At 39.2% G+C, this 27,781-nt stretch overlaps 1 protein-coding gene across 1 annotated transcript in view; it reads right to left on the reverse strand.

Moving 5' to 3' along the window:
- Positions 1 to 243: 243 nt before the first annotated feature.
- LOC126236268 (zinc finger protein 263-like) overlaps positions 244 to 27,781 on the reverse strand; it is an 83,583-nt gene continuing 56,045 nt past the window's right edge. Inside the window, exon 2 of the transcript XR_007544888.1 lies at positions 244 to 2,139. The gene's annotated coding sequence lies outside the window, so the exon portion shown is untranslated. The remainder of the gene's footprint in view (positions 2,140 to 27,781) is intronic.

Consider the following 27,781-nt stretch of genomic DNA (forward strand, 5'->3'; position numbering starts at 1 on the left):
CTCCTTTGTTGTTGCTACTGTCTTTTTGGTTAAGTCTTTTCATAAGATTTGAGAGGAATAAGATTTACAATAAACTTTTTAATTATCTTCTTTTCTCATGCAGTTGGCTCCAGTTCATGTCTAGAGGTCTGATTCTTGAAGCTGAAATTTTCACATTTTAGTTTCTAATGGTCCAATTGATCTAAATAAATTTGAAGAAAGTCTGTGCAGAATTTTTGTTTTTTTTTTTGTTTATTTGTGTCACATTTTACCATATACACTGTCTTTTGAATTTTCACATTTATGAAGCCAAAATTACATAACATGCAAACTACAAAAATACATCTGATCATACCAGAGGCATACTTACTACTACTTCACTCTGCGGTAATAACAATATTCCAAAGGGTTTACAGTTTTTCTTGACAAATGAATTTGTATTAGCTTATCACTATTATTTTATAAATGAATCCAGATATAAAAATAATAAACAGTCATGGATTGCCAATTAATAATAGAACTTTTAAGTGTGCCAAATATTTCGTAATTTCAAATATTTCTAAAAAAGTTAAAAAAATAACTGTATGTTCAGAACTAGTACATATTGATGTAACAACAAAACAAAATAATTCCTTTTTGTAAACTTTAGCTTGCAATACATCACATTGTGTACAAAATCATATGAATTTTTTTTTCAGGAAAACAACCGAGCCAACACTGACCTGTCCAAAATTTGAAAAATATTTCTGGTATAGATTACTTATGTTGAGGAAAAGTAATGCTAGAGAAGGATGTCTCTTTACAATATTCCCCTCACGAAATTTGGAGACAATGTGTGACCTACTATAAGGTTTGCCAAACGGTGTACAAAGTGATGCCAAAAGATAGAATATAGGTGTATAGATGTATCTGGTACATAACATATTACAGAAAACATAAGAAAAATATCTACTATTTAAGTCACAATTTATACATATATCAGGTCATGGTATTCAGATTTTTAGATCTGTGGAACACTCTGTCACAAGACAAATGATACAAAGTCAAAACTACTACATTACAGCACAAAACTACAGAAATTGCAATTCATACCTTCAAAATCTTCAAAGGAGGAGAAAACAAAATTCAGAGCCAAGTGTATGATGAGTGAGCCAACTCTAAAAACTCAGAACGATGGGTATAGACCATAAGTAGGAATATAGCATAAAATCAATCAGCCACATAAACCAGAGTATGCAAGGATTTGTTGACTCATGAAAGGAGAAAATAATGCAAAATTTTAGGGCCTAAGCTTATGATGTGGGAACCGACCCATGAATGCAAACCACACCATGTACGAAACAGCAAAAAATGCTTAGACACAACAAAGTGAATAAAATTAATAACCATATATCAGTAAGTTCAATCATATATAATGATTAATTATAGGAATCACCTAGCTTCAATCAATAGTCGCACACTCTCCTTGAGAACACACACACACACAGAGAGAGAGTCACAGTGGCCAGGGGTATCCAAAACAGAGTTAATCATGAGTTTGCCCACAACTCAAGAGATACAATAATGCAGTATTCAGGATAAATACAGGTAATCAGAGTCATAAATAGCTTTGAATGATAACATAATTGAGTAGCTTGAGGACCAAAATCAGTGTGTGAAGTCAAAAACGTATACATCTCGTTATACTGTCTATACTCATAAATGTCTTCCACACTATTTGCTAATTTTTCATACAAACTAACCTACATACATAAGAAGCCTATAAGATTCATTTACAATTGATAAAACAATACATATTGATTTAAAGTTACGTAATGTATTGAGAGGTTAATCCCCCTACTTGAAAAAACATACATTTATGTGGAATAACACTGTCCATGGCAGTGATGACTTTTTATAAACAAATAGTTCCAAGAATTCTCCATATAGTATGATTTCTTGGCTAACAATTTACAAATTTCAGTCACAACACTAATGTAATTGACAGATGAGTACATTACCCAGCACCTATGATCTCTTGTAAGCCGACTGGATCAGCAAGGGTACAGCCATACAGGAGTGCGGGAGTGGATCCACCCACATCATTCAGTTTCCTCCCTAGATTTCTCATCACATGCTCCAATGGATATGTAACTTTCTGTCTAGTTTTCATATCAAATCCTGAAACATTATTTTGTGTACTAAGTATGGTGCTCAGTACCTCCTCCCTAACATCACATGGCATATGCTCTGCCTCTTTATGTTGAAAAAACAAGTATACAGGATTTGTGTCAGAAGAGGTTAAAAAGTGTTCATATCTGAAACTTCAATAAACAGAGCCAAATGCAATGAAAAAAATGAAGTAGTAAAATGATATGCACAGATATACTAAGATACTATTCCTAATTTTCATAGTACAAGATATGAAAATTTATTACTAGATATTTAATGGCACTGTCCCATTTCAAAGGTGTAAAAGGATCTACTCATTTAGTATCATTGTATATATGTATAAAATTCTGAGGCAAAAGTCTATTACAAAACACAATTATATAGTTGTATGAACCTGTAAATATAGTGTGTTATAGATATGAACTCAGTCAATAGATAAGACAGAACTGTAGAAACCACATGATCTTACATACTACATTCATGATAAACAGAACAGAATTATATAATTGTATGACTCTGCAAATATACTATGTCACAGATTGAAACTCAGTCAGTAGATAAGACAGAACTTTAGAAACCACATGATACTTATGGATCATGTCTATAAGCTTTCAGTTCAGTTCTTAGACAACTTATTAGATTTAGGATACACAAGTCTGCATGCATTAGGATGTGGATCTTCATGAATTTCCAATGATCCTGAGGAGGATTACCGGGTTGGTTGCACCAATAATCACACCCATTTAGCAATAGTTCATTTATTAATCTTAACACATACAAGGATCACAAAGAACTGAACTGAACGTGGCGGAACAGCCAAAGATAATGCTTAGAGTCCAAAGATGAATGCATATTGATGTTGGTGTCGATTTCACTGGCACCATATAGCCCCCCCCCCCCCCTCCGCAAGGCCTCTTGAGAGGCCAGGGGGGGGTGGGGGGTGACTATGGCGTCGGCAGGGTGGTCCGTGGGAGCCAGACCATGGTCAGCTCGACAGTGTTGTCGGGGAGCTGTGTGGGTAGATATTGTGAAGGAAGGTTTGGCCACTGAACCTGGAAGGCGTTGAAGCGAGCCAGGTGTCGTACTGCGCGTGCTGGTCGTGCGGTGACAGGTAGGCTGGCGGTTTGTGGGTTGAACAGAGCGATGATGACGATGTCTCTGGTGGGTGATGTGAACACACGAAGCATGTCCAGGTCGACATCGGGCAGGAGGGGAACACATTTCACCAGGTGGCACGGAATGGCGGAGGTTGCGTCATGAGCACTGGATGATGAGAAACACACGACGAACAGTGTATAATCACGCATTATTATTGAGATGTCGTGGATTATGTCCGGGGGGGACAGGCAGAAACACCTCGAGCGAGGGCACGTTCAAGATGGGGGGGCGTGAGAAACCTCGACAGGGCGAGGCAGGCGACAGTGGAGAGGTCGGAGGGACCAGCGAAGGGCTCGGCGGCAAGGGCATGATCGTAGGTAAGCTCGGTGTGGGGAGCATGTGGTCACTCGAGGGAGTGCATGAGACTGGAGTAGAGGGCGAGGTCGGAGGAGAGCTCAAAGATTGGAGCTGGAAGTCACTCGACGGAGTGTGTGAGACCGGTGTAGAGGGTGAGGTTGGGGGAGAGCTCGACGATTGGAGCTGGAAGTCACTCAACCGAGGGTGTAAGTCTGAAGTGGAGGGAGCGGTCGGAACATTGTGAGCCATGACAGTGAGTGGCGTGGTCGTGGCCTGAAGAGGGGTAGAAGAAGGCTCGACATGAGCAGGCTTAAGTCTGTTGAGAGAGACTGTAACAGCTGAATCTTTCATCTGGATGTCATAGGTATTGGCTGAGCGCTGGAGAACTCGGTACGGGCCAGTATATGGAGGTTGGAGGGGAGCACGGACAGTGTCATCGCGGAGCATGACGTACTTGCAATTGTCCAGAGATTTTGGGACATGAACCTTAGGGTGGGAATGGCTGGCGGGCGGAGGGATATGGAGGTTGATGAAGTGGCGTCTGACACGGTCCACGAAGGAAGGTAAGTCAGTGAGGGAGAGAAGCGGAAGGGCTCACAAGTTCGCCAGGGAGAACAATGTTCTGGCCGTATACGAACTTGGCTATTGTGCCTTTGAGGTTTTCCTTATAGATTGCATGAATGCCAAGTAGCACAAGGAGAAGGGCCTCCGTCCATAGAGAGTCATGACATCGAAGAGCCGCCTTGAAAGTGCGGTGCCAGCACTCGACTAGCTCATTACTTTGCGGGTGATATGCTGTGGTACAGATACGCCGGATGCTGCAAACGTTACAAATGCCGTTGAACAGGGGCGACTCAAATTGTCTGCCCTGGTCAGTCGTGATGATAGCTGGACATCCGAAACGCAATACCCATGACTCGACGAAAGCTCGAGCAACAGTTTCTGCCTTAATAACCCAGCGAGTTGTTCGGTCGATAGACGAGAGAACATAACGAAAGCCATTAGAGGGGGAGAGAGGGCCGACAACGTCAATATGAATATGCTGGAAACACCCAGGAGGGATCGAAAAGGCGCCGAGGGGCGGGGGGGAGGGGTGAAGTGTGCTTGTGTACTTTGCAGCGTTGGCACGCGACGCAGGAGGGTGCCCATTGCTGGCAGTCCTTGTTGACATTTCTCCACACAACGCGCTCCGCTACGAGGCGGGGGGACGCATGAACCCTGGGGTGGGCTAAATTATGAAATGCGTTGAAGACAGCTCGACAGAGCGTGATTGGGATGAGGGGGCGTAATGTGCCCAAACTGTCGTCGCACCAGATCTCACCAGGAATGCCAGGGAAGGTGGTGCGGACGAAGTGTAGTGGATAAGTAGAGTCTAAAATCAGGTTTCGTGTTTCCTCGTCGGCGGGTTGGAGGTTAGGCAGTTCAGAGAGGTCTAACAGCGAATGGACGGCGTCGACTTGTGGAAGAAAATCAGCAACTATATTGTCAGCACCCTTTATGTGTCTGACATTGGTGGTGAACTGAGATATGAAGTTCGTGTATCTGAAGCGGCGAGGAGGCGGATCAGCTGGCGGGTTTGTAATGGCCGCAGGCAGGGGTTTGTGGTTCGTTAAAACACAAAAAGGGCGTCCCTCAACGTCAGTCTTAAAATGCTTAATCGCTTTGTAGACCACGAGCAACTCCCTGTCAAACGCAAAATATTTCCGTTGTGCATTGGTGAGCTTGCACGAGAAGAACTGCAGAGGCGAAGTTTGGCCATTGATTGTCTGGCTAAGGACAGCGCCAAAGGCAGTATCGCTCGCGTCTGTGGTGATGAAAAGCTGTGCATTGGGATGAGTATGCATGATGGTGCAGGCCTTGGCAAGAATATTTTTGAGGGCAGTGAAAGAGTCAGTCATAGCAGGGGTCCATGGAATGGGCCGATATCCAGAAGTGTTGGTGCCTGCCAAGGCATCCGTCAGTGGAGCCTGAATCTTCACAGCCCGAGGTAGATGTCAGCGATAATAATTAACCATCGCCAGAGAGCGCCAGAGCTCTTTGAATGACGAAGGTCTGGGTAGGTTTAGTATTGTTTGTACTTTTCAGGGGGCGGTGAAATGCCGTCGGCAGAGACCCGAAAACCAAGAAAAGTGACAGCGTGTTGATGTAGCTGCAATTTGTCCTGGTTGGTCTTGATGCCTGTTGCCGTGAGAGTGTTCATAACAGTTTGCACACGTCGAGTGTTCGGTAGCCGCAACAGGTTCGGTTGCAGGAGGGGGCGTGACCGTGGGTGGAAACGGTGACGTCCCAGTTGCTTGTTTACTGCTTCCCGGAGCGAGCGGAACGGTCGACACAGTACGGCCCCGGCCGCGTCCGGCCGCAGGGCGATGAGCCTGAACCTGAGACTTGTCGGGTAGGCAGTGGCTGGCGAAATAGAGCAGTGATGCATCGTGTGGCTTGTCAGAAATTGTCATTCTTTGCTCGACAGGTGCAGGAGACCTTTGAGCCAGAGCAAAGTGGATACGAGGAGATAGTATATCTGACCAGATGGCGAGGAGAGCTGTGTCAGAGAATAGATCGGCGCTGACCAAGACACGTAGCCGTCTCCAGAGCTGGGAAGGTTTGTCATTGCCTAAGTGCTCGACGTGCAGCTCTTGCCGTATTGCTGCCTCAGTTGTCTTTTTGGATAGAGTGTACTGGGTAGATGAGTCGGGGCGTCAACCAGGTCAGCAATCAAGTCCTCCTGGTCGTGCAGGTGGGTAATGAGGCACAGAAACCTGGTTGACTCGTCGAGTTTGTAACTTCGTCCACAATTTTGAACCAGGTTGTTGCTCTGTCAGGATTAAACAGCGGCAGCATCGGTAAGCATTGTGGAATGCTTGGAAGAACAGGTTGAGTTGAGTTCATTGGGGCACTGCCTGAACCGAGCTGTTGTTGCTGTAGTATTCCAGGAGAGTGTGCTTCCAGGGGATGTGGCAACGATGGCTGTTCGGGTGGCAGCGTGAAGGTGACATGTTGTGTTTGAGCGCAATCCGTCGTGACGCGGAAGGCCGACGCGGGTGAGACACTGTAATGTGTCGATTGCAGTTGCGGAAGCTCAACATATTGCGGGTGTGTTCAGATTGATGCGTCGCAGAAGACCAATTCGGATGAGGCACCGAGATGTGCCGAGAACGGTAGCGGAAGCTCGACTGGAGCTGGCGCTGAGGCGACAGGTGAGAAAAAGTTCAAAGTTTGAGAACGTGTGTTAGTCTGCGGAAAGCTGGACGTATGATAAGACCGGGGCCACATGTGTTGCAGGGTGGCAGCAGATGTACAGGCTGTCCAGAAGCACAGTGTGGGAAATGATGTCGAATGTGGGACGGAATGTGTGAATGTTCACTGTTCATAGTCACTCCACTCAAAACGGTGTGCGGATAAGGGGAATGTCATAGCACAAAACACTGAGGCATAGCAGTGGGACAGAGGTGGAGATCAGGCACAGATAACAAGTTATTGTTCCTGTTGCTGGCCGAGGTATCGAAGTAGGAAGGCATGTGCTGATACTGAACCAAGGCAGGCGTGGGCGTGGTCAAATGCTGATGAGATAGACCTGTGAACGAAGCAGTTCCGGGCACATGGCAGGTATCTGCATGGATTGCGGTGTGGCAAATCGTTGTCCTAGCAGTAGTAGGTTGTCCGGCGAAGCATTTGCAGAAATCGGCATTGGTCCCACACTGCACGGAGATCCATAAGAGGTAACTGCCCAGTCAATGAGGGAGGGCACATGTGGCGGGAACAAAGGCGTTTGATAGCCGGAATCATGCGCACCCCTAACCTCACTTACTGTTGCAGGCTTGAAAACGTCCAGCAAAATCAGTGGAATCATCGAGTGAGAGGCATCGTGTTGCAGTCCTGGCGGGTGTACATCGCCTGCAACATGATGTGAACATGGCGGAACAGCCAAAGATAATGCTTAGAGTCCAAAGATGAATGCATATCGATGTTGGTGTCGATTTCATCGGTGCCACAATCCTATATAAATATTGAAAAATTTCTGTATCTCAGATGTCAACACTTTCGATTTCTCTTCAGCTTTCACCAACACAAGATCTCCTACATCAGACTTAGAAAATCAGCCTTTATCATCATGTGTCTGCTTTCTCCTATCCCCCTACTTTTTCACCATCTCCCTAACACATTCTTCTCTTTCTTGCGGTGACAGAACTTTACATGGAGGAAACTCAAAATTATCAGAAATAAAGTTAGCTGGTTTGCGATTAAACATGATTTCAAATGTTGAAAAACCTGTTGAAGAATGTTGTAATCTGTTCATAATCTCTCATATAACTTGCTGCAGGGTTACTTGATGGCTGAGGTTAGAATATGCCTTATTTTTATATGATCAACAAAATCTTTCCAAGCTTGTGATGTAAACTAAGAATCATAGTCAGATAAAATTGTTTTAGGAATACCCACCTGAAGAAAATATGTGTTTTCAAACTTATAAATGATTTGCCTACTAGTAGCTTTCTTAAGAGAAAACAGCTTCATGAACTTAGAAAATACATCAACTACTACAAAAACATGACAATATCCATTTTTAGACTTAGACAAAGGTCCATAATCATCCACAGACATGATCTGGGTTACTATTAGGCAGTATGTTTTGCATTTCGCCTCTACTTGCTTGGTTACTTACCTTCACTCTTCAACATCTGTCACAGCTGGCAATTTCCTTCTTGACTCTCCTTCCTATGTCATAAAAATAGATGTTTTCCTGCATCTTTTGTGTACATTAGGTTTATCTACAATGACCAAAACTCTCATGTGTATAAGTGATTAAAGTATCAATACATTGTTCCGGCCAACATAGTTTCCAGTCATCTGAGCCAGTCTTATGTCTCCTGAATAAAATACCCTTGTGTACCTTATAATATTGTTCCATCTTTTCTCCTTCTTTCTTACCCAACATGCTCTTAATCAATTTCCAATTTTGATCATGATTTTGATACCTGCAGATGTCTGCAAATTATCAAGCTCTCTTTTTTCTCTTTCATACCTCTCAAGTACATAATTTTAAACTCTTTATCTTCTTCTCCAAAGTTTTTGGATGTTTCACTCCCTAAAGGTGGTCTAGGCAAAGCATCAGTGACAACATTGTCTGTGCCCTTAATGCATCTGATTTCATAATTGAACTGCTGTAAAAACAAGGCCCAACAAGTAATTTTCTTATCGTATAGCTTCTGCACCTGGAGGTAACATAATGCTTTGTGATCAGTATGGATGATGACTTTGGGACCTAATGGATAATGTTTAATCTTGTTGAACACCCAATCTACAGCCAAAAGTTCTTTCTCAATTACAGTGTATGTCTTTTCATAATTCTGCAATATTCTACTAGCAAATGCAAGAGATCTATGTTCAGTAACACCATCAACTTCAACCTCCTGAAATAAATGAGCACCCAAACCAACATCACTGCTGTCTGTCATCTGTCATAATACAAAAAGGAAGAGACAAATCCACTCTGAACAATATCTGACTGCGACACAATTGTCCTTTGATCTGATCGAAAGCATCCTGACATTCCTGATTCCAATCCCAAACAGTACTCTTCTTCAAAAGTTCACACAGGCATCAAGCATTAAAAGCTTGGCTGCCACATAATTTTCTATAGAATCCAGTTGACTCAAAAAATGATTTAAGCTGTTTTTTGTTGCAAGGAGTAGGAAAATTAGCAATAGCATCAAGTTTCTCTTTATCAGGTGCAATTCCTTTCTCAGTTTAACATGTCCTTAAAACTCAACTTCTTCCACACCAAATTTACACTTACCTATTTTCAAAGCTATACCTCCCGATTCCAATTATGAAAACACATCTCTTAACAGATCCAAATGTTGTTCCCAAGTCTTTTCAATGAGCAAAATGTCATCAACATACAATTAATTTTGAACTCACTTCACTTCCCAAGACAGAATCCAGAGCTCTTATGAATTCAGCTACAGATACATTTAGCCCAAATGTCACCACACAGTATTGAAAACACTTATCTCGATATAAAAATGCAGTATACTTTCTAGAATTAATTTCAAGTGGGATCTGGTGAAATCCAGAGGTCAAATCTAAACCCTCATGTATTTTACATAATCAAATTTGCTTAACAGCTCGTCCACATTCTCAGGATGGTCATTCTCTCTGATAAGAAAATTACTAAGATGTCTAGAGTCCAAAACAATTCTCACTCCACAGGATTATTATAAGGACTCCTGTTTCTCTCAGTTACATCCCACATCTGCATTTTCTGAAGTTCTTTCTCAACTTCTTTCCTTTTTGATGTCCCTGGTTGTAGTTGTAAAGTTCTTGTTCATTCAGTTCGGTCCGTCATTATTGGTAGTACATTGTCACTGTTGGTACGATTTGCTTTGTTGGGCAACTTTTGATTTTCGTGCCTCATGTGATCGGAAATTTATACATATGTAAATTGCACAGGAAATAAATCACTTTCCTTTTCTGCAACGGACAAAACTTCATTATCAGTCAATTAATCCCAGACAACACCCACACTTGTAATCCAGCCCTCCCTCCTTAGTTGTTGCTACTGTATTTATGGTTAAGTCTTTTCATAAGATTGGAGAGGAATAAGATTTACAATAAACTTTTTGCTTATTTTCTTTTCTCATGCAGTTGGCTCCAGTTCTTCATATCTAGGGGTCTGATCCTTGAAGCTGAAATTTTCACATTTTAGGTTCTAATGGTCCAATTGATCTAAATAAATTTGAAAAAATTCTGGGCAGAATTTTTGTGTTTTTGATGTTTATTTGCACCACAGTTTACTATGTACACTGTCTTTTGAATTTTCACATTTACGAAGCTGAAATTACATTATTCATCCAAACTACAAAAATAAGCCATTTCCCATCAGAGGCATGCCTACTACTACTTCACTCTGCAGTAATAACAATAGTCCAAAGGGTTTTCTTGACAAATGAATTTGTGTTAGTTTATTATTATTATTATTATTTTATAAATGAATCCAGTACTAGATTGCATAATTAATGACAGAAATTTTAAGTCTGCCAAAAAAAGAAACCATCAATTTTAATAGTAGATTCAGAGTTAGTACATATCGATGGTAAGGATGAAAACAAAGTTATTTCCTTTTCATGAACTTTATCTTGAAATGAAACACAGTGTGTACATAATCATACGAAATTTTTTTCAGAAAAACAGCTGAGACAACACTGATCTGTCCAAAACTCGAAAAATATTTCTGGTATCAATTACTTCTGTTGAGGGAAAGTAATGCTGGAGGAGAATGCCCTTTACAATTTCTAGTGTTGAAATTAGGCAAGATTAAAAGGGTAGCCATATGGAAAGTAAATGTTCTGCTATGGGATCTGTTTATACACTCCTGGAAATGGAAAAAAGAACACATTGACACCGGTGTGTCAGACCCACCATACTTGCTCCGGACACTGCGAGAGGGCTGTACAAGCAATGATCACACGCACGGCACAGCGGACACACCAGGAACCGCAGTGTTGGCCGTCGAATGGCGCTAGCTGCGCAGCATTTGTACACCGCCGCCGTCAGTGTCAGCCAGTTTGCCATGGCATACGGAGCTCCATCGCAGTCTGGTAGCATGCCGCGACAGCGTGGACGTGAACCGTATGTGCAGTTGACGGACTTTGAGCGAGGGCGTATAGTGGGCAAGCGGGAGGCCGGGTGGACGTACCGCCGAATTGCTCAACACGTGGGGCGTGAGGTCTCCACAGTACATCGATGTTGTCGCCAGTGGTCGGCGGAAGGTGCACGTGCCCGTCGACCTGGGACCGGACCGCAGCGACGCACGGATGCACGCCAAGACCGTTGGATCCTATGCAGTGCCGTAGGGGACCGCACCGCCACTTCCCAGCAAATTAGGGACTCTGTTGCTCCTGGGGTATCGGCGAGGACCATTCGCAACCGTCTCCATGAAGCTGGGCTACGGTCCCGCACACCGTTAGGCCGTCTTCCGCTCACGCCCCAACATCGTGCAGCCCGCCTCCAGTGGTGTCGCGACAGGCGTGAATGGAGGGACGAATGGAGACGTGTCGTCTTCAGCGATGAGAGTCGCTTCTGCCTTGGTGCCAATGATGGTCGTATGCGTGTTTGGCGCCGTGCAGGTGAGCGCCACAATCAGGACTGCATACGACCGAGGCACACAGGGCCAACACCCGGCATCATGGTGTGGGGAGCGATCTCCTACACTGGCCGTACACCACTGGTGATCGTCGAGGGGACACTGAATAGTGCACGGTACATCCAAACCGTCATCGAACCCATCGTTCTACCATTCCTAGACCGGCAAGGGAACTTGCTGTTCCAACAGGACAATGCACGTCCGCATGTATCCCATGCCACCCAACGTGCTCTAGAAGGTGTAAGTCAACTACCCTGGCCAGCAAGATCTCCGGATCTGTCCCCCATTGAGCATGTTTGGGACTGGATGAAGCGTCGTCTCACGCGGTCTGCACGTCCAGCACGAACGCTGGTCCAACTGAGGCACCAGGTGGAAATGGCATGGCAAGCTGTTCCACAGGACTACATCCAGCATCTCTACGATCGTCTCCATGGGAGAATAGCAGCCTGCATTGCTGCGAAAGGTGGATATACACTGTACTAGTGCCGACATTGTGCATGCTCTGTTGCCTGTGTCTATGTGCCTGTGGTTCTGTCAGTGTGATCATGTGATGTATCTGACCCCAGGAATGTGTCAATAAAGTTTCCCCTTCCTGGGACAATGAATTCACGGTGTTCTTATTTCAATTTCCAGGAGTGTATTTTGTGCCACTGATGTCTTAAAGCACTGAAACTACTCAGTTGTGTTTTCTATTAAGGTACAAGTAATGTGTGCATCAGTTACAACCTGAATGAGTCACTGTATCTTAGTGTTCAGAGATGTAGTTCAGACGTAGCAGAAGCTGGGAAAAAAGGTGAAGTAAAAAATTTAGAAACAAATTAAATATTTCTACTGTAAGAACTCTTCACCAAAATGTACAATATGTATCAAGTAAATTAATGAGACAGAAGTATAAGTAGCAGCAGAACACCACATATATTTATTATAACAGAACATGGGTTAAAAGAAAACGAAATTAGTGTTTACAACATAAAGAACTAGGAAGATGTCATCATAAAGGTGGAGTTGCAGTATATGTACACGATGAAATGAGGGATTGCTCACCTGTGGACAACTGTACAGAAATGCTGTTTGAATCAGCAGCAAAACAAACAATGTTCAAAGGGGAAACATGTTTGATATTAGGGTTATATAGATCAGCAAACAGTCAGGTAAATGGTTTTTTAAAGGAGCTAGAAGTTCTGTTAGACAAGGCTGCTAGGCAATTCACATACATAATAGTAGCAGGTGATCTAAATATTAATCCAATGAAAGAAAGCTGTTACAGAAGGAGTTTCAGTGATCTAATCAACATTTATGATCAAAAAATGGAAAAACCAGGATGGAATGTACAATGTTATGAAATAGGTAGTTGTTACTCACCATACAGTGGAGATGTTGATTCGTAGATAGGCATGACAAAAAGATTGTCAAAAAGTGAGCTTTCGGCCAACAAGGCCTTCATCAGAAATAGACAACATACGCAAACATACTCACACAAATGCAACGCACACACTCATGACTACAGTCTCTGGCTGCTGAGGTCTGAATGCAACTCACACACACATGACCTCAGTGTCTGAGTGCTGAGGCCTGTGTGTGTGAGCTGCATTTGTATATATATATATATATATATATATATGTGTGTGTGTGTGTGTGTGTGTGTGTGTGTGTGTGTGTGTGTGTGTGTGTGTGTGTGTGTGTGTGTCCGATGAAGGCCTTGGGGCTGAACGCTCACGTTCCGACAGTCTTCCTGTTGTGCCTATCTGTGACTCAGCATCTCTGCTATATGATGAGTAGTAACTATCCTTTTCAACATTTATTATTGAAATCTAGTAGTAAATAGTCTCACTGTTTACAGTAAAGACACAGAAACATTAATAGATCATATAATTACCAATATATCACACAGCAGACAAAAAGTACATGCATTGCTGACCACCATGTGGTATTAATAGAGGTATCAGATAAGACTACTATATTAGAAAAAAATCTTTAAAGAGTTGTGACAAACAAAGCAAGCAGACCTGTGGAGACTACCAGGATTAATGCAATCAAAAGATGGGAGTGATATATAGCAAACAGCAAATGTGAATAAGGAATGAGAATCTTTCTCCAAAACGTTGTCTAATTATATAGATCGTGCATGTCCATTAAGATGTAGAAATACAACTGTTATGTGCAACTAAAGCTGGGGCATAGTAGATGTAAAAATGAAGATGGAAGAGCTGAAAACTATGTATGAACAATTTCAGGTAAATCAAGAAGCAAACTGTGATGCCTATAGGAACAAGCAAAGATCATATAAGAAATTGATAAAAGGAACCAGATCCAGTTACTACATAAAAAAATTACAGCTTCTAATAGTATCACAAAGACCATATGGTCACACATAAAGAAAGAGAGTGAAGGTTTAGACATGGAAAACGGAGGGAACATAACCATAAAGAAGAATGGGAAAAAAATCAGGGACCCTAAAGAAGTCAGTAATATTATAAATGAACATTTGTTGAGGTAGTAGACAAATTAATAAAGCATAATTTTTCTGACACAAAATGTGCACAAAGTAATCCTCACAAGACAAAAAACTTGTTCCATCTCCCAACAAATGAACCTGAATTAGTAAAAACACGCCAATTAAAATGAAAAAATACTGAGTGACTATGTGGTACATCTACTAGACTAATTAAATGCTGCCTGCTGTGGGTTGTAAAACTTCTGACTTTTCTCATAAACTTAGCCATGGAAGAAGGAATATTCTTGACATGTTTAAAAAAGAGAGTAATGTGATCCATATTTTGAAGGAGACAGTAAGAAAGATCCAGGAAATTACCAACAAATAGCTTTTACAGCTATCATATCTAGAGTAACAGAATGTGTAATTAAAGAAGAAGGAACAGTAAATTTTATAGAAAAATGGAACACTTTGAAATATGTTCAGCATGGGTTTAGGAAGAGTAGATCCACCACTACAGTAATAGCTGAATTTGTAGCATGTGTAATGAAGGCACTAGACCAACAACAGAAAGTTTATGGTATGTTTCTTGACCTTTCAAAAGCTTTTCATTGTGTATGCCACAACATATTATTAGAAAGGCTTAAGTGTTACGGTATAAGGGGCCAGCAACCAATATCATAAAACCACTCATGGAAAATGGAGAACAGTGAGTAGAAATAAAACAAAATGTGAACACATTACTGTCACAAATGTGCACCCAAATTTTGAATTCGGTAAATATGGGGTCCTGAAGGATCTGTTCTTACCTCAGTACTTTTTATTTTATATGTAAATAAAAACAAACAAACAAACTCCTCCCAAACAGGCCATGAAGGCCCAATGGTACTGACTGGCCACAGTGTCATCCTCAGCTCATAGGCGTCACTGGACACGGATATGGAGGGGCATGTGGTAGGCACATTGCTCTCCTGGCCGTATGTCAGTTTCCAAGACCTGAGCCACTACTTCTTAATCAAGTAGCTCCTCAGCTTTGTCTCACAAGGGCTGAGTGCACCCCACTTGCCAACAGATCTCGGCGGACCGGATGGTCACCCATCCAAGTTCTAGCCCAGCCTGACAGGAACTGGTGTTACTACTGCTTCAAGGCCGTTGGCTTTTTATGTAAATGATATGCCCAAAATAGTAGATAAAAGTGCTGTCATGTATGCAGATGACACTTCATTCATTATAAGTAGTGTTTCAGCAGATGACTTACAAAAGCAAACTTCTCTAAATACGGAAAATGGGAACAATTATTTCAGAGGAAATTCTTTTTATAAGTGTAAAGAAAATCACATATATGCAAATACATTCAATCAAGACACCTATCTTGAACAATATTAGTGTCAAGCTTGGAGATTTGGATCTAAAAGAGACAGAAACGTATCAATTCTTGGATGTCACAGCGGATAGAACAGAATAGAATAATTTTATTGTCATTAGGCCATTAAGGCAATAGCCAAAGTCATACATAGAATACAATATAATTCATAGGTAAATGATATGGGAAAAGCATATAAATAATCTAGAATGAGATTTTCACTCTGCAGCAGAGTGTGCACTGATATGAAACTTCCTGGCAGATTAAAACTGTGTGCCAGACCAAGACTTGAACTCGGGTCCTTTGCCTTTCGCGGGCAAGTGTTCTACCAACTGAGCTACCCAAGCACGACTCGTGCCCTGTCCTCACAGCCTTACTTCCGCCAGTACCTCATCTCCTACCTTCCAAACTTTACAGAAGCTCTCCTGCGAACCATGCAGGACTAGCACTCCTGAAGGAAAGGATATTGCGGAGACATGGCTTAGCCACAGCCTAGGGGATGTTTCCAGAATGAGATTTTCACTCTGCAGCAGAGTGTGCACTGATATGAAACTTCCTGGCAGATTAAAACTGTGTGCCGGACCGAGACTCGAACTCTGGACCTTTGCCTTTCGCGGGCACTTGCCCGCAAAAGGCAAAGGTCCCAAGTTCGAGTCTCAATCAATCAATCAATCTCTTTATTCATCTGTTAACAATATACATTGTATGGATGTAGTCAATTACAATATAGTTTCTTATCTTTAATCTGTTTGAAAAATTTGGATAATAAATACAAATATTTTATATGAGTGTATATAAACATAATAGAGGGAAACATTCCACGTGGCAAAAATATATCTAAAAACAAAGATGATGTAACTTACCAAACGAAAGTGCTGGCATGTTGATAGACACACAAACAAACACAAACATACACACAAAATTCAAGCTTTCGCAACCAACGGTTTCCTGATGAAGCAACCATTGGTTGCAAAAGCTTGAATTTTGTGTGTATGTTTGTGTTTGTTTGTGTGTCTATCAACATGCCAGCGCTTTCGTTTGGTAAATCACATCATCAGTGTATATAAATAATATTACACAGTTTTAATCTGCCAGGAAGTTTCATATAAATAATATTTGTTTTGAAGTGAGTTCAAGTATATTTCTAAGGGTAAAAATGTCAAAGACAATAAACCCACAAACACTGCTAGCAATGTACTATGGACTAGTTCATTCACAAATTTTATGTGGTATACTGATCTGGGGAAATTCTGCAATTGTGCGCATTCAAAGAGTATGAAAGCCACAAAAGAAGGCTGTAAGATGCGTAGTAAAATTATCTCCTAGAGGTTCCTTCATAAATAAATTCAGGGAACTAAACATATTATCAATAACATAACTTTAAATATATATTAAACAATTATTTATGTAAAACGCAACCATGCTGTATTGTTAAACAGAGATATCCATAACTATAACATAAGAAATAAAAATGATTACCATATTCAAGGAAATCAGTTCATATTAACCAATAAAGAGCCCATAAAAGCAGGAGGCCTTGCCTTCTATACAATAGTTTGCCAAACTATGTAAAGGTAATAGAAAATATGTCTGTTTTCCAAAAAAAAACAACTAATATTTCACTTGGTTAAAACTTGCCTGTACAGTGTTAAAGTTTAACTTGTAGAAAAAAAATTAAATAAATTAAAAAAAAAATTAATGTAGTGTTTCATGTGTAACTGTGCAAACACGTAAAAACTTCTGGAAAGCATAATGTGACTTTAATCTTTGGTAAATAGAGTGCAAAGAAAAACGGGTAATAAAGACACAACAGGACGAAATGTGAACTCAAAAAATAAGACAAGTGAAAGTGAATCTAGATCATCTGTGTGTTCTAACGAGAGAAATGTTTCTCCAAAGTGTACTATAAAAACGACGGAACGAGGGCACCTGGAGAACAACAGATATCAAGTCTGTGTATTAGGTGATAGTCATGCAAAGGGTGTGGCACAAATAATAAATGATCAGCAGTCGCAATTCAGAGTAACAGCCATTGTCAAACCTGGTGCTCCCCTTAATGAAATAGTAAATAACTGTGAAAACCTAGTTAAGACTGGAACATGCTGTGTGCTAATAGGTGGAGCAAATGACATATACAAATATGAAGGCCAACTAGTGACAAGGGCACTTCAAACAACTCTAAAAAAGCTGTCAGATCTAAATTTAAAGGTTCTCATTGTAAGTGTGCCACATAGACATGATCTAATCGAGGAATCATGTGTAAACAAAGAAATAAAGTCAACAAATAATAAATTCAGGAAGATCTGCTGTGCTTTTAAGTGTGCAACTTTTGTGGATGCAAACAGCTCAGTGAGAAATCATTTCACGAGGCATGGACAGCACAGGAACTATTATGGAAAAAAGGTGATGGGTGAAAAGATACTAGAAGAAATAAGCCACATAACAGTAGAAAAGTTCCCTAAAATCCCACTCCAAATGAGGACAGAAGCAGAAGAAATGAAAACCTCAACCTCAACATTTGCTGAAGCACTAAAAACATCATCATCTGCTATTGTAAATATTAAAATGTCATCAGCTGCCACAGCTAGTATAAACAATCAATCAGCATCATCCACTTCAAGTAGGAAAAGCAACAGAAACAGGAAACCTGTGGTACAACAGGATTTCTGGTATCCAGCCATAATGAAAACTCCAAGATAACAATGTTAAACGAAAGGAGAAATACCACCAGTGCCCACTTCCCTGTTCTAAAGATTATGACTCTAAATGTGCAGTGCCTCAAGAACAAATATTGTGAACTTGAAATAGCAGTAAGTAACACCCAACCTGATGTCTTGTGTATTACAGAACATTGGTGTAAGGACCAAGAAATTAGAAGTATTCATATTAATCCATTTAAACTGGCAAATAATTATAGTAGGAAAATTGCAAAAGGTGGTGGAGTTGGTATTTACCTTAGACAAGAGTTAGAATTTAAAAAGAGATGTGAAGCAGAGAACTTAAGTATTGAAAAGTTTTTTGAAGCAGGTGCTGTCCAGCTATATGGCCTGATGAAAAAAGTCATAGTCATAACAGTGTATAGGTCACGATGTGGAAACATAGAAGTCTTTTTTGATAAATTAGAATTGTTGCTAAATACTATTTACAAAAAAGAAACTGTGATTATTCTTTGTGGTGATTTCAATATTAATCTTCTAGTTGAAAGTCAACAAAAAAGGCAATTTTTGGACATACGAGGGCGGTTCAGAAAGTAACCTCCGATTGGTCACAGTGCGGGTTGTGGGGGGAGTAGCGACGCCATCTGTGCATTCACGCACTCAACAGGTCAGTCGGCATCAAGCCGTGGTCGAGTGAACGTCGTACCTGCGCTAGTTTAGTTTTTGTGGCAGTTTGAAATGTGTGCTGCAATAGAAAACCCCGCCAAATGTGAAGTGCGTGCTGTCATAAGGTTTTTTACAGCCAAAGGATATTCTGCAGCAGCTATTCATCGTGAGCTTTTTGGCGTGTACGGACCAAGAGTTATGAGTGAAGGAGTTGTCCGTGAATGGGTACGTTTATTTAAAAGTGGACGAGAAAACGTTCATGATGAAGAGAGGAGTGGTAGACCATCATTGGTGACTGACGCACTCGTTCAGACAGTTGATGCAAAAGTTCGTGAAAATCGACGTTTCTCAATGTCGGCGTTGTCTACTGGTTTTCCACAGATTTCTAAGACTCTCTTGTACGAGATAGTGACAGCAAGATTGGGTTACCGTAAGTTCTGTGCTGGCTCCAGGCACAAGCGGGTGATTTTTATGCAGAAGGAATTTCAAAGCTTGTGAAGAGATACGATAAGTGCCTCAATCGCTATGGAGACTATGTAGAAAAATAGTGCAAAGATGTAGTTGTAAGATGTATATATTAAAATATTTTTATTTAACTTGGTGTATTTTTTTAAATCAACCGGAGGTTACTTTCTGAACGGCCCTTGTATTAAAGAGTTTCAACATGTCACCACACATAAACAATTCAACTAGAATAACAAACACCTCCAATAGCCTCGTAGATAACATTTTCTCAAATATGTCAGAAACTGACATAGAGGTAACAAACATAGATTTAGGATTGTCTGACCACAATGCTCTCACCATTGAAATCCCTTTAAGGTCAAAGGAAGATAAAGGTGTAAATAATATTTACAAAAGAAACTTCTCTGTGGACAGCTGTCATCAGTTCATAAGTATCTTAGAAAATGAAAATTGGTTAGATGTTATGAAACAGTCAAGTACAGATGAGGCATATAGTGTATTTGCATCGATTTATATGATGAACTTTGAGATGTGTTTTCCAAAGAAACTGACCAGAGTCAAGTCTACTGGATACATAAAGTCAAGTTCTTGGATGACTCTTGGAATTAAGAAATCATGTGAAAACATGAAAAAACTGAATTCAGAGTTGAGGAAGTGTACAAATATTGATTTTATAGAATATGTAAAGAGGTATAGGAAAATATACCGCAGAGTAATTGCAAATGCAAAGTTATTAAGTAATAATATGGAAATAAAACAGTCCAGAAATAAAACTAAAATAGCATGGGAAATTGTGAGAAAAGAAACTGGGGTACCTACCAAAGACAAGGAAATTATTCTAAAAGATGAGGAGAATAAAATGGTAGATAAATATGCCATGCCTAATTATATAAATAATTACTTTTTAAATGTACCCCAGACATTAAGCAGGAATCTTGGGAGCAGATTAAGATGGAAGCACCCAAGGCAGCCAGCAGTATGATGGCAGTTCCAACAAACGAAAAGAAAGTTTTAAAAGTGATTAAAAGTCTGAAGTCCAAGATGTCAGCTGGAGTAGATGAGGTGCCAATAATATTAGTAAAGAAAACAGCTAATCAGATAGCGAAACCATTGGCGCACATAGCAAATTTGTCAATGGCTGAGGGCGTGTTTCCACAAAAACTGAAAATTTCTAAAGTCATTCCCCTGTTGAAAAAGGGTGATAAACTTAAAATAGAAAACTACAGACCTGTCTCACTCCTCCCAACTTTCTCTAAAGTTTTAGAGATACTAATGAAATATAGAGTCACACATTATCTTAATATGCACAATCTGATAAACAGTAATCAGCATGGATTTCAAGCTGGGAGAAGTACCGAAACAGCTGTACTAGAATACACAAAAGAAATAATCACTAAATTGGAAGAGGGAAATAGTGTAGTTGGGATAAATCTAGATTTGTCAAAAGCCTTTGACACTGTTGACCACAGCATACTTTTGAAAAAGCTTGAAGCTATAGGTATCAGAGGACCGGTAAAAAAGTGGTTTGAGTCTTATCTGGAAAAGAGGATGCAAGTGGTTGAAATTACAGCACCAAATATTAATCAAAAAATTAAACTAAGATCAGATCCAAGGGAGGTCACAGTAGGAGTACCCCAAGGAAGTGTATTAGGCCCCTTGCTGTTCCTCATTTACATTAATGATATTCAGGTGTCAGAGAGAAAAGCTAGAATCATGTTATTTGCTGATGATACTAGTTTAATAGTTAGTGATATGAAGCAGTCATTGCACAGTACTGTGGACCATGTCCTACAAGATATACAAAATGGTTTAGTGTGCAATATGGAAAAATAAGTGAACAGGACGACCTAAATCCCACCATGGAGGGCAAACAACTTGAAAGAGTACAGTGTGCAAAATTCCTGGGTATGCACATTGATGAGAAGATTAATTGGAAGGACCATGTGGTGAACTTAGCACTAAAACTAAATTCAGCATGTTTTGTGCTTAGAATAATTTCAAGTGTTTGTAGTAACGACTGTACCAGATTAGTATATTTTGCCTATTTTCAGTCCATTGCATCCTATGGGATAGTATTCTGGGGAAAAACAAATTGTCGTCTAAATGAGATTTTCAAATTGCAAAAACGTGCTATTCGGATAATGACCCACAGCCCACCTCAAACACATTGTAGACCCCTTTTTAAAGCATTGAAAATTTTAACAATTCCATCATTATACATTCTGAAATGTCTGTTGGTGATCAAAAGAAATCAGGACAAAATGAAAACCAATACAGACTTCCATAATTACGACACACGGCAATGTAAAGATCTCCACATACAAGCTGTAACAAGGACCCGAAGCCAGAAACATGTATGTAATCAAGGTATCAAACTTTTTAATGCACTACCAAAACATATCAAAGAGCTGGAAAATGAGGATAAATTTAAAACTGTTCTAAAGAACCACATGCTTGACAAATGCTATTACAGGATAAGTGAATATCTCTGCGTAACTGTATAAAATATATGTTTAAGTTAATGTGACAAATGAAATTACATCAGCGCATAATAAATTATGTTATAAAAACACTTATTAGTTGTATATTGTATTAAACGTAAGATAGATTAATATGAATTCAGCACAGATACAAATTTTGTAAAGATATTATATAGTTGTTAAAATGTACCCTGACAAATCCTATATCACAAATGTGATCATTGGGATGATAATAAATAAATAAATAAATAAATAAATTATGAACATATATCAATGTCCTTTTTTAAAAGATGCTTGTATTCTAGAGGCTATTTTTGAAGAAACCTGTCATTTTGCTGATATATGTTTGTAGTTATGTAATTTTGAAACTTATAATTTTTCAAACTTCATGTAAACATGATGTGTCCAATACCACTGTAAAGAATGTTCCATGGTCATAAATAAATAAATAATGTTAGAGCACAAAGTTATTTATTAACACTTACTGAATTTACTGCAACACAAAATTAATTATGTATAGTTCATAAAGGTTAATGATCCTGTGAATTTTCTAGGACTACAAGTGAAAAACTTTCAAGACTGACAGAGAGTGAATTACCATGGTGGAAAAACTTGTAGGTGAGGCTGAAAATAATCACTTACCAAAATGGTTTCACATCCTGCCAAGGTAGAAAAGGAAAGCAGAATGTCATTATACTTAAATCTTAAGCAGGTCCAGTTGTAATATGAACATTCCAAAGAACAGACGGTGTAGTACCAAGTCATGAATATTTCAGTCAGCCATGGAGAGGTACACTTTTGCTTTTGAATATAAGTGAGAGTGAGACTGTGACCCCTTGGCCTTAACGTGGCTGGCTGACTAGTTCACATGACCTGCCGACTGGAGATGCTATATGTTCATCACTCCCAGTAACCGCACTGGATGTAGGTTGAATGAGGCATATCGATAGTATGGCACATCCATAAAAGTGTATAGCAGGATTAAAGAAGGTGACACATTTGTTAACCAATAGAGTATTGGATAAAGGCGAAATAACACATATCACAAGAGAAACAGTGCTAGATAATCTTCATTGCATCCCAACTAAAAACTGTTTGCAATCCATGTAGTTAAGTACCTTGTTATTCATTCACTCACACATTGTGGTCCATAAGCCCCATAATCAAGGAGAGGCTTTAGGGGTGTTGATCTGATTTTACTCAAACAGGTTGAAGCAGCCAATGGAGGCTGTTTCTTTAAAATGTACTATCAACCTGTCACATTTGCTTGTCCTGCTGTGATAAAGAATTAAACAATGAAAACTACAGGTAGCAATATCAACAATGTAGGAAAAGATAGATTGATACTTACCATAACCAAGATATGTCAAGTTGTAGACAGCTGTGGCCGAAAGCTACATGTGTGTGTCGTTTAATCATGCCTGTCTGCAACTTGACGTGTCTTCTTTATGATACGTAGCAACCTATATTTTTTGATAAAAAATTGACTATTGAATTACTGCAGGATATTGGATCTAAAAACAAACTGTCAATGGCTCTTGCATTATATCTTTCATTCCTCAAAGGGAATTTTCCTGTGCCAAATAATCCAAAGCTGGACATCAAAACTCTATCCGTCCTTGATCAGTTCTACCATACAGAAAATCAATTTTCAAGTATCCAAAAACTGTGGTTAAGTCTGCATGACCTTATTAAAATTGTCTCTAGTTGATTTATAAAGCTTCTTGTCAACAGTCTATAAAATGTTAGTACTAGACACTTGTATGTTTCCTGATCCACTATTGCAGCACAACATTCAAAGAGCTGCTCAACAAAATATTCATTACCCTGCATGGCTGGGGGCTAAACTCCAGTTTTTACACATATAGCTACTCCCCTTTGTTATTACTGGTTCTGTAGTACTACCATATTAGCTTGTATAAATCAAAATTAACCTGTCAAATTTCAATGATTTCCATGTGATGCTACTTCAAGACACTTTTTTTTCCGTGTCTGTTAGTATCTGTCAATAATGAAAATGAATGTTTGGTTATTCTCATTGCACTTGCTACCAGTTATGTTATACAATAACTGTTTAAGATATTCAAGAACCTGTTACTGACTTCATCCACATTCATCATATTAACATTTAGCAAAAAAGATATTGGCAATCACCATTATGAGATCTACATACAGTATAATCAGTTTTTAAGTGTATTTTGTTCTTTTATCTCTACCACTGGTAGCTCTAAATGTTTTTCTTGACTCAGAGATATTATTTCACTTAAAAGTTGGAACTGAAGTTTGATTGGTTTATTGATCTATTTCATGTACAGACACACAATGTGCAAGATTTGGATTTTTATGTTAATATTAACAATTTTATATTTACTTATACCTTTGTACATAAAATACACATTAATATATCAATTAATGACGAATACTTGAATAAATGTAGTTATGCTATATCTAAGGAGATAATATACAAATTTTCTTCTGTATGAGGCTACACTGGGTTAGCATAGAAAAATTTATTTTTGTAGATATTCATTTACTGTGTAAAAGCAGCGATCAACTCAGTATGACTTCAATTTAGATCTGAAGTGACCAATGTCCTATATGTGTTTAATGGTATCTGGTAACACATTGTATAGCTTGATACCAGGATGTATAAGACTGTTTTGAAATAACTTCGTGTTGGCACTTTGAACATGTACATCCAATTTTTGGCTTGGGTCATAGCTGTGCATTGCGTGATTCTGAGTGATGAGTGGTCTTTTTTAAGTTTTAAGTACAAGAAAGAGGCAGAATCATCCTTTTTTGAAATAATGATCTACATGATTTGCAATTATCGACCACTGCCATTATTCTTATGTTTTGATGCCATCTCCAGAATTTCCCCAGAATATAATCCCATACCGGAGGTGAGATTGTATGACTGCGTAAAATACACACTGAAGAGTGTTATAGCTGGTACAATTTTTTAATGTCCTCAATACAAAACAAGAAGTACTTAATTTTTTGTTCATTTGCTCAATATGTACTTTCCATTTCAATTTGGTACAGTCTGTTTTGGTAATTGCCTGCCCATATAGTTCTACATTGGGTGATATCAGATTTTTTGTTTGTATTTGTGTATATCCATAGCTATAGTTTTTCCAGTGTTTATTATTAAGTCATTGTTATCAAAGTAACATGTTAGCCTGTCAGTGGCTTTTCTTATGTTTTTTACAAGGATTTCTTCTGAGTTTCCTGTAATTAGAGTGCTTGTATCATTAGCAAATTGAAATATTTTACTGCTGTCATTGCTTATGTTTAGGTCATTTACATAGAGTAAGGACAGAACAGGACCCATTACTGATCCTTGTGGCATACCCTATTTAACAGTCAGTAGCTTGGAATTATATTTCCTAATGACATTATCCCTTTCCTGATCTATTTCCCTGTAAGAGGTAAGCCAATTGTTAGTTATTCCTCTGATTCCAAGATTTTCTAGATTATGTAGCAATTTATCAAGATTTATAGTGTCAAATGCCTTTGACAAATCTAAAAATATGCTCATGGTAAGATTTTTGTTGTCTAATGCTGACAGCACCTCAAATAGAAAGGAGTGAACTGCTGATTTGTTTGAACAGTTTGCTCTAAATCCATGCTGAGATTCTGACAGAATGCCATTATTCTCTAAGAAGTCTGTTAGCCTCTTATTGAAGAGCCTTTCTAATATTTTTGCAAAAACAGACAAAAATGCCAATGGTCTGTAGTTGGAAATATCATCTTTGTTTCCTTTCTTGTACAATGGCTTTACTTTTTCTATTTCAGATGTGAAGGAATAGTTCCTGTAGCAAAAGATTGGTTACACAGGTGAGATAAGGACTCAACAGTCAGGTCCCCACATTTTTTATAATAAATATCATCTACTCCTGCAGAGTGTTTTGTTTTGAGACTTTTTATTGTAAGCTGGATTTCTTCTGTATTTGTTGGGTATAGGAAAACTGATTTGCTTGAGACTTTTTTCCCTGTTTCTGTTTACTGTTTTCTATTGGAGGTCTGTTGTAGTAGTTTCTGTGCTACATTTATGAAATAGTTATTAAGTCATCTCTTAATGTAAATACATGTGCCTCTACTTCTCTTTACTTATCTTCCAAGTAACATGTTAGTTCATAAGAAAGTAAATCTAATTATTAAATTTCAGAACCTTTCCATCAGTGTTCAGTAATGCAGATAATGAAGTTCTTTACAGCCTACAGTTCAAATTCTGTTGCACTTTGTTCCTTATTGATTGAAAATTCATTGGAAGGCTGTCAAACAATTAAAGTTACTTATCTTAGGAGCTTCTTCTTGCTTCTTTCCTATATATAAAACATTTCAGATGACAAGAAAGCAGAGCCTTCCGTAACTCCCACTGCTACACGGGTTCTGCTACCGCATCAAAGGAAAATTCAGTCCAGAAAATTAATAAATAAGGACACAGAATTGTTAGCCAATGCTTACTTTCAGGAAATGAAATGTACAGTACTACCAATGGACACATGTAAAAGTAAAAGTGATTTACTACCTAGTTTTTGGAGGACAAGAGAGGGGATAGATTTGGGAAGGTTAAAGAAAAATGGGGGGGTGGGGGTGGGGGGGGGGGGGGTGGCAGTCACTCACATCACTGGATAAGAGGGACCCACATGTACTGAGGACTAGGGTAGATTGCACTTCTTCTGCTGAAAATTATGATGCTGCTGTTAACGCTACTGCTGCTGTAGCCATCAATTCCTCCTCTGCTTGCGATAACATTGTCACTCCCATTACCACTGTTTCTCCTCTTACAATCTGAGAAGTGTACATCGATCTCCTTCTGCCCACATACTGCATCCTGGTTCTTCTATTGCTACTGAAGTAGCTGTTGTAGTTGACATTGTTGCTGCTGAGTATAATGATACTACTACTTAAATTGTTTCTTCCTCATTTCTCGAAGATATGAAAGTTGTGCCATTTAAAACTGCTGCTTCTGTCATATCTACTGGAAAGAGTAGGCTTACCACCAGTAAGCAGTTACTGGTGGCTTTCTTGAGTGTAGCCTCACCTGTCTGGTTCTTCTGATGGCTCTAATTTGATTGGCTCCTATATTTCATGTTTATGAAGGTAATTTTAATTAACACATCAAGTGAGTTACATTAATAGGATTCATATTTCTTATTTAAGTGCATTTTATGTTTGAGGATGTGCATTCTCTTCAAATTAATTGTGTCAAAAAACAAAGCATTATTCTTAGATACGCAGATTTTTATGTAGATGGTATTGACTTTCTGGATCTCCTTATTTACAGAAGACCAGTCTGTTAACTCATGCCAATGAGTTAAGCCTATTACAAACATTTTTTAAAATTTATTTTTATTTTTTATTCTATGTAAGACTGTATCCAGTGTTCAAGCTGCTCCTCTAAATTTGTTTTTATGCATGTCATTTGTGTTACAAAATTTTACTTCGCACCAATTTTGTAACACTTGATTACTGTAGTTGACGATACACAATCCATTCACTTTAATGTCATCACCTATGATTGACATTAATGGCAGTCTCTGTAAGCCCGTCTTTATACAGGTCGGTCAATATAAAACCTCAAACTTCGCCATCTTCATTTCAAATTTTATTTTACTTTTGTAACAAGTCTCTGCATTATACTACACCATCTTTAGAGTTTCTGACCAACATGTAGGAAGAAGCCAATCTCATGTGCAATCAAAATAGGGGCAGCATTCAGTAACCAGTACCCATAAACTGCTTTTTTAACAAAGCGATCCCTCTGTTCATCAATCGCAGATTCTGTGGAGTGCACAGTTCATGAATGAAGAGGTCAAGTTGTTAAAAAGGTATCCTATTGATACAGGTTACTGGAAACTTGCCCCTGTTTCGATTGCACATGACATTGGATTCTTCCTACATGTAGATCAAGGGACCTAAAGATGGTGTAGTGTGACGCTGAAACTGGTCACATAAGTAAAATAAAATTTGAAATATAGG

This window comes from Schistocerca nitens, chromosome 2, assembly GCF_023898315.1.
Source record: "Schistocerca nitens isolate TAMUIC-IGC-003100 chromosome 2, iqSchNite1.1, whole genome shotgun sequence".
Classification (NCBI taxonomy): domain Eukaryota; kingdom Metazoa; phylum Arthropoda; class Insecta; order Orthoptera; family Acrididae; genus Schistocerca; species Schistocerca nitens.